The sequence below is a fragment of the Neophocaena asiaeorientalis genome, unplaced genomic scaffold (assembly GCF_003031525.2).
Source record: "Neophocaena asiaeorientalis asiaeorientalis breed wild unplaced genomic scaffold, Neophocaena_asiaeorientalis_V1.1 scaffold197, whole genome shotgun sequence".
Taxonomy (NCBI): domain Eukaryota; kingdom Metazoa; phylum Chordata; class Mammalia; order Artiodactyla; family Phocoenidae; genus Neophocaena; species Neophocaena asiaeorientalis.
Window position 1 is genome coordinate 6,952,449 of NW_020174703.1, and position 11,659 is coordinate 6,964,107.

General features: G+C 40.5%; 1 non-coding gene across 1 annotated transcript; it reads right to left on the bottom strand.

Moving 5' to 3' along the window:
• Positions 1-11,144: 11,144 nt before the first annotated feature.
• LOC112409294 (U6 spliceosomal RNA) lies at positions 11,145-11,251 on the bottom strand. The gene has a single exon (XR_003005136.1). It is a non-coding gene; the product is annotated as a U6 spliceosomal RNA (small nuclear RNA).
• Between the last annotated feature and the right edge of the window lie 408 nt (positions 11,252-11,659).

An 11,659-nucleotide genomic window follows, 5' to 3' on the forward strand; every position in this document is an offset into this window, starting at 1 on the left:
GAATTCACCTGTGAAGCCATCTGGTCCTGGGCTTTTGTTTGTTGGAAGATTTTTAATCACAGTTTCAATTTCAGTGCTTGTGATTGGTCGGTTCATATATTCTATTTCTTCCTCATTCAGTCTCAGCAGGTTGTGCATTTCTAAGAATTTGTCCATTTCTTCCAGGTTGTCCATTTTTTTGGCATAGAGTTGCTTGTAGTAATCTCTGATGTTCTTTTGTATTTCTGCAGTGTCAGTTATTAAATTTACCAAGGCTTGATTTGTGAGCCAAGATAGGATACGTCCTGGAGAATGTTCCATTAGCACTTGAGAAGAAAGTGTATTCTGTTATTTTTGGATGGAATGTCCTATAAATATCAATTAAGTCCATAATGTTTAATGTATCATTTAAAGCTTGTGTTTACTTCTTTATTTTCATTTTGGATGATCTTTCCATTGGTGAAAGTGGGGTGTTGAAGTCACGTACTATGATTGTGTTACTGTCGATTTCCCTTTTTATGACGCTTAGCATTTGCCTTATGTATTGAGGTGCTCCTATGTTGGGTGCATAAATATTTACAATTGTAAGGTAGGTCCATGTCTGGTGATGTGTTTTGGGGTGTCTGTGGCCTTTTTATGATTTTAGTCAGCCTCTCTGCTAATGGGTGGGTTGCGTTCCTGTCTTGCTAGTTTGGCATAGGGTGTCCAGCACTATAGCTTGCTGGTTGTTGATTGAAGCTGGGTGCTGGTGTTGAGATGGAAATCTCTGGGAGATTTTCACTGTTTGATATTATGTGGAGTGGGGAGGTCTTTTGTGGACCAGTGTCCTGAAGTTGGCTCTCCCACCTCAGAGGCAGAGCACTGACTCCTGGCTGGAGCACCAAGAGCCTTTCATCCACACGGCTCAGAATAAAAGGGAAAAAATATAGAAGGAAAGAAATAAAGAGGATAAAATAAAGATAAAATAAAATAGTTATTTAAATAAAAAATAATTATTAAGAAAATAATTTTTTTTAAAAGTAAAAAAAAGAACAAAAACAAATCGGACGGATAGAACCCTAGGACAAATGGTGAAAGCAAAGCTATACAGACACGAGCAGCTGACTCAGGGGCTCTGGCTTACTCAGGCCGGGGGTAGGGAGGGGCACGGTTGCGTGGCGAGCCTGTGGCGGCAGAGGCCGGCGTGAAATTGCACCAGGCTGAGGCACACCGTGTGTTCTCCGGGGGAAGTTGTCCCTGGATCACGGGACCACCTCGTGCACCAGGAAGCAGAGGCAGGAGAAAGTCTCTTGCCTCTTCGGCAGCTCCAGACCTTTTCCCCGGACTCCCTCCCGGCTAGCTGTAGTGCACTAACCCCTTCAGGCTGTGTTCACGCCGCCAACCCGTCCTCTCCCTGTGCTCCGACCAAAGCCCGAGCCTCAGCTCCCAACCTCGCCCGCCCCGGGGGGTGAGCAGACAAGCCTCTCGGGCTGGTGAGTGCTGGCAGCACCGATCCTCTGTGTGGGAATCTCTCCGCTTTGACCCCCGCACCCCTGTTGCTGCGCTCTCCTCCGTGGCTCTGAAGCTTCCCCCTTCAGCCACCCGCAGTCTCTGCCCGCGAAGGGGCTTCTAGTGTGTGGAAACCTTTCCTCCTTCACAGCTCCCTCCCTCTGGTGCAGGTCCCGTCGCTATTCTTTTGTCTCTGCTTTTTCTTTTTTCTTTTGCCCTACCCAGGTGCGTGGGGTGGGGGGATGTTTCTTGCCTTTGGGAGGTCTGAGGTCTTCTGCCAGCCCTCAGTAGGTGTTCTGTAGGAGTTGTTCCACGTGTAGATGTATTTCTGGTGTATCTGTGGGGAGGAAGTTGGTCTCCGCGTCTTACTCTTCTGCCATCTTCCTCAACTTTCCTTTTTTTCTTTTAAATGAGAAGTCTCATAAGCAATTTACTGACTAATCATCTTTGTAGCTAAGTGCTTAAATCCTTTGAAAAAAAGATAACCTTTCGACCGATCACATTGTTTGACCCAGTATGTCTTGTGGACAAAAGTTAGTTATAGTTATTTGGTATCTGAAAGTATGGCTGTGATGTGAAACTGTCCATTCACACTCATGGAAAAACTCATGCATGGCTTTAAATAAACATTAATTCAGTAATACTATTCTTCTTAAGGATATGCATTTTCTTTTCCTAGTCCCTTATTTATGTTTTGCAAGGTTGAAAAGTGCTATTAATTACTAATCTAAATCCTTTAAATTAGCCAATATATATTAATTTGGGTTTTTTTGAGAATGAGTTTCCTGAAGTTATATAAGATTTAACATGAAAAAACTCTTTGCCAAGTTCTTTAGTAGAGATTTACTAGGTTCTGAAAATATCATGGAAGTTTAAAAGCTATTGTTGATCTATAGAAGTTTATGTGCTAAAAAAGATGTCTTTATGTTTATGACTGTATTTTTCATACTTTATTTTGTGGGAGCAGTGAACTTAGAAAAAACGATTTAGAGATTACCAGGATCATTCCAAGAGATGTAAACCTGGGAAGAGCAGTAAATGGGGTCCCTCCATTTCCCAACATGTCATTTTGACAAGTGAGAATAAACACATCAACATCTGTCAACATCAGTCAATCACTGCACATGTATTCTAGTTCCTGTAAACTCTTTTGAGAATCTGGTGTGCGTATACGCACAAATGCTGTTTACGATATCAGGGGTTTCACAACCACCAGGGGCCCATGACTCACAGGTTGAGAATGTACTGTAGGGCTTCCCTGGTGGCACAGTGGTTAAGAATCGGCCTGCCAGTGCAGGGGACATGGGTTCGAGCCCTGGTCCGCGAGGATCCCATGTGCTGCGGAGCAACTAAGTCTGTGCGCCACAACTACTGAAGCCTGCACGCCTAGAGCCTGTGCTCCGCAACAAGAGAAGCCACCACAGTGAGAAGCCCGCGCACCACAACAAAGAGTAGCCCCTGCTTGCCGCAACTAGAGAAAGCCCGTATGCAGCAACGGAGACCCAGTGCAGCCAAAAATAAATAAATAAAATAAATAAATTTAGTAAAAAAAAAAGAATGTACTGTAGTTGTATGTCTGTACATCAAGTATAATTTTTCTTCTCTCATATAAATGAAATCTCAAGAGCAGTTTGTATTGCAAATGCAACCTGATTACCAGAACAGTGGAAATGATATACCTTCATTGAACATAGATATACTGTGAGCTTTTTCCCAAGTGAGCTTACATGTTCTCTCTTAATCTCAAATTCTCTCATAATTAATTAACTGAACCAGTGCTTAGCAAGTATGTGATTGTGTGTGTGTGTGTGTGTGTGTATGTGCATGCAAAGCTGTCTGATAGATAGTATGAGGTATTCGAAGACATAAAAGGCATATTTCTCATCCTTAAGATGCATATGTGGGAGACATGGCATGTACTATATTAGAAAAAAAGAGGAAGAAATATAAAGACTCTAAACAGGAAGACTATATCTGAAAGGGGAGCACTAGGGAGACTTCAAGGTAGAGCATTTGAGCTGTATCTTCAGAAGAGTCAATTTGAATATTCATACAAGCAGAGAGGGAGGTGAATGAAACAGGAAACAACATGAACCAAGGCAATAGTATTCTGGGAGAAACCACAAGTGATTCATTGTAGCTTGGTTAGCATTTGGACGGCCAGTAAGTTTCATCTTGTGTTCTACCTCTAACTGGTAATACTCTCATGAGTAGCACGTTGAGAAAGATCTTCAGGGAGTCTAGGGGTTTGGCAGGAGAGGGTACTGTAATTGATTAGCGAATATCTGCTGTGTGGGTATAGAGGGTGGTTCTTGATGGAATGTTCCTTAAAGAATGACCCCCATAGGGCTTCCCTGGTGGTGCAGTGGTTGAGAACCCACTTGCCAATGCAGGGGATACAGGTTCGAGCCCTGGTCTGGGAAGATCCCACATGCCACGGAGTAACTAAGCCCATGTGCCACAACTACTGAGCCTGCGCTCTAGAGCCCACGAGCCACAACTACTGAGCCCGCGTGCCACAACTACTGAAGCTGCGCACCTAGAGACTGTGCTCCGCAACAAGAGAAGCCACCACAATGAGAAGCCTGTGCACCGCATTGAAGAGTAGCCCCCGTTCACCACAACTAGAGAAAGCCGTGCACAGCAACAAAGAACCAAAGCAGCCAAAAGTAAATAAATAAAATAAATACATTTATTAAAAAAAAGAAAAAAAAATGACCCTCATAGAAGCCAAGACTACAAGCTCATTGCTGCAACATCAGTGCCTAGCAGAGTGCCTAGCATAGAGTAGGAACTTATAAAATACTGGTTAAATGAGTGAATGAATGTATGCCAATCCTGGTTGGGATCATTGGTTTTGGGGGAAGTGGTGTTTCAAGCCAGAGATATACTATAAAGTACTAATGAGTTAATGACTATCATGGTTCTAATTTAACTCAGCCATATAAGAATGATATCAATGATATGTTAATGAAAAGTGGCATAGCTGGCACTCTTTTTAAAAAAAAATCAGGTAGTCCTTCTGTGCAAAGGGTTAATTCTAATAATGTAGTTTGGTGTTTCACTAAGGAATTCCCTCAAGTGTCAGAAACCAGATCTTCAGCTCTATTTGTTAATCAAATCAGTCGCATTTAATATCCTTTCTATATTCTTACTTAATCAGGAGTGGAGAATTTCCTCAAATTCCTCTAACCTTTAGTAAATGTCAACTTCTTAAACTCAGTACCACCGACTTTCATTTTCTAACATCAGTTCTGTATTGAACACGACTCCATAGCCAAAAGTAAATAAATAAAATAAATACATTTATTAAAAAAAAGAAAAAAAAATGACCCTCATAGAAGCCAAGACTACAAGCTCATTGCTGCAACATCAGTGCCTAGCAGAGTGCCTAGCATAGAGTAGGAACTTATAAAATACTGGTTAAATGAGTGAATGAATGTATGCCAATCCTGGTTGGGATCATTGGTTTTGGGGGAAGTGGTGTTTCAAGCCAGAGATATACTATAAAGTACTAATGAGTTAATGACTATCATGGTTCTAATTTAACTCAGCCATATAAGAATGATATCAATGATATGTTAATGAAAAGTGGCATAGCTGGCACTCTTTTTAAAAAAAAATCAGGTAGTCCTTCTGTGCAAAGGGTTAATTCTAATAATGTAGTTTGGTGTTTCACTAAGGAATTCCCTCAAGTGTCAGAAACCAGATCTTCAGCTCTATTTGTTAATCAAATCAGTCGCATTTAATATCCTTTCTATATTCTTACTTAATCAGGAGTGGAGAATTTCCTCAAATTCCTCTAACCTTTAGTAAATGTCAACTTCTTAAACTCAGTACCACCGACTTTCATTTTCTAACATCAGTTCTGTATTGAACACGACTCCATGAAGAAATCAACTTCAATGACTAAGTTCTCGTTTGTCTCTCTGAGATCAGGCCTGGGTACAAGGCTTTACATTAGTTAGAACCAGACTACTGGGTTTTTGGTTTTCCTGCTAGTGCCCTGGACTTGTCCTTGAGAGGAGGCGAATGGCCGTCTTATTCATCAGAGGCTCCGCACCTAGCACAGTATCTGACACATAGGAGATGTTCAGTAAACATTTCTTAAATTGAATTTAATTTCATGACTTCCTTTTTAATTTATATTTTCACAGTATATTTTATACCTCAATGTATAAACACTTTATCATTCACATGGAGTTTATGATTTAATCCCAGAAGACTTATCTTCAGCTATACACCAAGTCTGGTTTCACTTTATCTTCTCAGTCCCCTCACTCTACTTTTGCAGACTCAGAAACATTGCATGGGTGGCACATTTCCAGGACTAAGTGGAGATTTCTCTCAGTGTGTCTAGCTTTCCTATGTGTGTCCTTTTTCCTCCAACCCCTTGCCCCCTGCTTCCTCCATCACACTATTCCCTTTGCCTATCAGCCCAAGAAGATTTTGGGGTAGAGTAGCTAGACAGCTAGTCCAAGCTTTTGTGAAGCTTGTTAATTGTGCAAATGCCTTGGCTCCACCCCAGATGCCCTGAATCAGAATCTCCAGGGTTTTTAGGGCTTCCAACAGGTACATGTGAAGATGATTCTAGTGCAGTTTAGTCTAAATTAATTAGGAAATGCAGACTTTGGAGAGTACCTGCGGCTGGGCGGTAGCTGTATGGTGGTAACAGAACGGGTTGCTGAAATGCCCATGGGGATGAGGCGGCAAACTGATGAATGCCTGCTACGTGCCAGACATGTTTGATCCTGTGTTATAGAAACTAGCTGTGAAGGAGAGATCATGAGTCACCTAAGCTGTTTTTTTTTTTTTTCTCTCAGAAAACACTTTTCTAAGGTCATCAGGCTTTTAATCCACAGGTTTTAGTCCTAGTGTCCTAGGACTATGTAGCAAATTACCACAAACTTGGTGGCCTAAAACAGAGAAATTTATTCTCTTAACAGTTCTGGAGGCCAGCCATCTGAAATCAAGGTGTGTCAGAACCGTGCTGTCTCCAAATGCTATAGGGGAGAATCCTTCTTTGCCTCTTTCAGTTTCTGGCAGCCCCAGGCATCCCTTGGCTTGTAGTATTATAACTCCAATCTCTGTCTCCATTTTCATATGGCCTTCTCCTCCTCTCCCTGTTTTTTCCACTGTGTCTCTCTTCTTTTCTCTTTTAGTCTGCATTGTGCAGCATGTGGAATGGAACCTGCGCCCTGGCAGTGGAAGCCCTGAGTCTTAACCACTGGACCACCGGGGAAGTCCCTCCACTGTTGTGTCTCTTATAAGGACACTTGTCATTGGACTTAGGGCCCACCTAGATAATCCACGATGACCTCATTTTGAGATTCTTAATTACATGTGCTAAGACCCTTTTTCCAACTGAGATCACATTGACAGGTTCTGAGGATTAGGACATGACTATATCTTTTTTTGGGGGGGGTACCATTTAACCCCTAGGGAAAGAGCCTTTATCATCATTTCTGCTACTATTATTTCTCTCAAAGTGATTAAGATGACTACTTCTTTTTGAGCAATCCTGTAGTCTGTCTTCAGAATCTATGAGCATCTCTTATACATAATTTTTGATTTAATGTATGATATGTCATCTCCATTTCATTTATCACCTGTAACACCTGGCATTGACCAGGAGACTCATTTACCATTGATAAACTTTAATAGAAACAATAAAATAATTATTCAGATAAAATTTTAAAAATTACCATAATGATTTAAAGAGCTTTAATTGTTTGAAACTTATAACAAATCTTTGATGATCATTAGTCATTTTACTCTCTGGCACACATATGAATAAACCTGCTACTCTTCACCTTGGATCACACTATCTAGAGTTGCCCATGTGGGAAGCAACATGATCACAGATGAAATGCCTGCATTTTAGACCATCTGACCTTGTAATGATAACACCAGTGTAAGCACTTACTGGAAACTGCAGAAGCTTGGAAGTGAAAAGTATCAAGGAAATCCACGGTTTCAGACAATACATATTGATCCATTTTGCCAAGTTCCATTAAAATATACTTTTTTAGGCCTAGATATTACTTTTCTAAGTGAAAAGGATTCTGCCTATTAATCTGAATAAAGATTTCAGTAGTTCTGTGGATGTGGTAATTAGATCCAGCATGTACTTCCTTTTGCAACAGCTTAGTATCTTTGGGCTTGACAATAGGGACACATTTCAGACTGTGAAATACTACTAGATTCCTTAGCTTAATTGATTTGGGGCTTAAGCTTGAAATTGCTATTTATTTTCTCAGTTCATGGTATCTTAATTCACATGTCCTTCTCTCTGTATTTGCAGCCAATATCTCTCAGGCAGGATTTTAGTTTCAAGTACTTGTATGAGAGTGTGGAGTCCCTCCTGACTGGCTTTCCTGGAAGTCTCTGGGGACTCACCGCTCTGCAAGTGAACTGCTCCTCTCTCTGTGGACTTAAGTTTCTTTAGTTTGGGCAGTCATCTCAGTGGGATCCTCCCCAAGAGACCTGTCTCTTTCCAAATTGGCTCTCTTTCCAAATCGGCTCAAAATATTTTTTACATTAGATATCACTTTCATTCATTTTTTAAAAAGTCTCTCTCTCCCTTTCTGCTCCTAAGAAGTATTCCTTCCAGAATTACTTTAAAATTGTCAAAAAATTATCCTTGTTAGGCTCTTGCATATATGGAAATGAGAATTATTAATCTTCAGGATAGCAATTTTGTCTGGTGTAACTTCTTATGTCTATCTAAAAAAATTTAAAATATATCACTTGGGAAAACAAGCAAGGATTTGAACCTTTTGGGTGCTTCTACTCAAATCTTTCCAGGTTCCTGGAAAATTTTTATTATTTATTTATTTATTTTTAAAATTAATTAATTAATTAATTTGACTATGCCAGGTCTTAGTCGCAGCATGCGGGATCTTTGTTGCTGCATATGGGATCTTTGTTGTGCCATGTGGGATCTTTAGTTGTGGCATGAGAACTCTTAGTTGTGGCATGTGGGATCTAGTTCCCTGACCAGGGATCAAACCCAGGCCCCCTGCATTGGGAGTGCAGAGTCTTAGCCACTGGACCACCAGAGAATTCCTTGGAAAACTATTTTTTTTTTTTTTTTTTTTTGTGGTACGCGGGCCTCTCACTGTTGTGGCCTCTCCCGTTGCGGAGCACAGGCTCCGGACGTGCAGGCTCAGCGACCATGGCTCACGGGCCCAGCTTCTTCGCGGCATGTGGGATCTTCCCGGACCGGGGCACGAACCCATGTCACCTGAATTGGCAGGCGGACTCGCAACCACTGAGCCAGCAGGGAAGCCCTGGAAAACTTTTTAAAAAGGTAAATTCCTGGACTCAACTTGTAGAAAATTGAAAAATAATATACTATATTACCTTAAGAATAAAAATAAATGAATGAGACACACCTAGGGTCCCACAAAATGATTTTTTGTATAGAGCAAATGGGGCTATATTAGGTAGATTTTTCCAAACAGACCCTCTAAATTTGATGAAAATCTGTCCAGTTTTTTCATGTGGTGCACTAGACAGAGTAAGAGATCCATAGACAGAAATTTAACTTACATAGTTTATTAATTTCCATACACATTCCAATCATACAGTCCAATGAGGTACATTGTTTAAAGTTCAGGAATTTATAGACAGTTGACAGGTTCTCTTTTATGACATTATTCTGTTTCCAAGGCTATAGAAATCAGTCAGTTTTGTTTCTTCCCTCAGCTGAAGTTGTTATATCAAATCTGTTATCAAGGTCAAATGTATGCTGAATTAGTCGGTCTTTTTTTTTCTTTCTATATTTCCTGTCACCACCCAAGTCTAGGTTTTCCCAGATTACTACAATTGGCTTTAAAAAAACCCCATTTTATTATGGAAAAATTCAAACATATTCAAAAGTAGAGAGAATATTATACTGAATGCTCATGTACCTGGCATAAAGCTTCAACAATTATAAACATCTTGCCATTCTTCCCCCTTATTTTCTTTCTGGAATATGTTAAAGCCCAACCCACTCATCATAGAATGTCAGTGTGTGTCTCTAATAGGTAAGAAATTTGTGTCCCCCATAGCTTTCTAATTATTCTTTCTGTAATCTCATTTTTCTCTCCAATCCAAAAATTTCCAACCATTTAGCACACTCCTACAGAAACCTAAAAGGGTTTTCAAAGGCTCAGTATTTCTCGTTGAATCAAGTGCACACACTTGTCCTGGTTCACAAAGCCATCTTACTTTAGCTTCCCTCAGCTGTTTAACCTTATCTTCCGTTATTCCTCAACAAGCTATCAGGTGGGTCTCCTCACTGCTCAATAGATGCACTTTTTATTCCTGTCTCTAGTCATGCTCTGGCCTCCCCAAATTATGTGCATTCTTGAAAGCTCTGCTTGGCTGCCACTTCCTTTATGAAGTTTTCCCCAGTTCATACTGACTTCTCTCTTCTCTGAACTCTTGGAATTTAAACTCAGTTCCTATAACTTTAAATATGATATTTTTATGGTATCCCAGTCTTAATTACTGTAACCTGGAAAGTGAACTCGGAATCACTGACTAGCAGCATTTGTTTTTAAAGACAACTTTACAATGTTTGGGTGAATAGTATCACTAGGGAAACAATGAAGGTCAGTGGTGCTGGACAGATGAAGCATCAGTATGGTAGACAGAATTCTAGATGCCCATGACCTCTGCCCTTGATGTTACTCCTGTGATTATATTATGTTACATGGCAAAAGTAATTTTTCAGTTGTAATTAAGATTGCTAGTCAGTTGACCTTAAGCTAAGGAGACTATCCAGGTGCACCTGATCTAATCACATGAGCCCTATAAAAGCAGGGAGTTTTCTTTGGCTGGTTATAGACGAGGGAGTCAGAGAGATTCTAAGTCTAAGAAGGATTCAACCCACAATTATTGGCTTTGAAGATGGAGGAAGGCGCCCATAAGCCAAGAAATCCAGATAGTTTCTAGATAGCCAGAAATAAAACGGGATCTCAGTTCTGCATGCCCAAGGACATGAATTCTGCCAACAACCTGAATAAGCTTGGAAGCAGCTCTTCCCCAGAGCCTCAGATAAGAGCTCATCCCAGTCGACACTTGAATTTGTCTTTGTGATACTCCATGCAGAGAACACAGCCAAGCCCACCCAGACGTCTGACCTGTGAGATAATAAATGGGGGGTGGTATAAGCTTCTAAGTTTGTGGTAATTTGTTACGCAGCAATAGAAAACTAATACAGTAGGTAACACAGGGTTTGAGCTTGTAGTGAAATTTTACACATTTCCTGCTATTCTTTCTTTTTTGGTTTTAGTTTTATTGGGGTATAATTGGTATACAGCACTATATAAGTTTAACGTGTACAGTATACTGACTAAGACGTACGTATATTGGGAAATGATTATCACAGTAAGATTAGTTAACATCCATCACCTCATATAGTGATAAAAAATTTTTGATTTCCCTTGAGATAAGAACTTTTGAGATCTACGCTCTTAGCAGCTTTAAAATATATCACACAGCAGTGTTAACTATAGTCATCGTGTCGTACATTGCATCCTTAGTACTTAATTATCTTGTAACTGGAAGTTTGTAATTTTTGACCAACTTCACCCAATTCTCTTACCTCCCACCACTTTGCCTCTGGTAAACACAAACCTGTTCTCTTTTTCTATGAGTCTGGGGTTTTTTTAGCCTTCATATATAAAACTATGGAACACTACATGTATTTGTGCGTCATCCTGGTGTGGGGGCCATGCGAATCTTCTCCGTATTGTTCCAACTTTAGTATATGTGCTGCTGAAGTGAGCATCCTGCTATTTTTATTAAGGCTCCAAATCAGTAAGAGAGGTTTTCCAGTAAACTGAGGCACTCGTCTTAACACACATGGTCACTGCACAGGCTAGCAGTGCCCTTAGTTTATGACACCTCTCTCTTGTCCCTCAATTTCCCACTACAAATAGGAAAATTTCAAGAAAAGGAAAGTCCAGCTTCCCTATTGCCTATGTTTTCAAAAAAGTGTATAAGAAGGTCCTTGTGCAAAAAATTCTATAAGAGGGTCCTATAAGAGGGTCCTTGAGGAGGGTGACTAGGACAGCCTATCTGACCAGCAGTAGAACTGGTTCACTATGCAGACTCTGACTATTTACCTCTGTTATGAGACTGGCGCAGATTTTGTAGGAAATGTTCCCCTAAACTCTGCAGCAGCCAAGATTTCAGA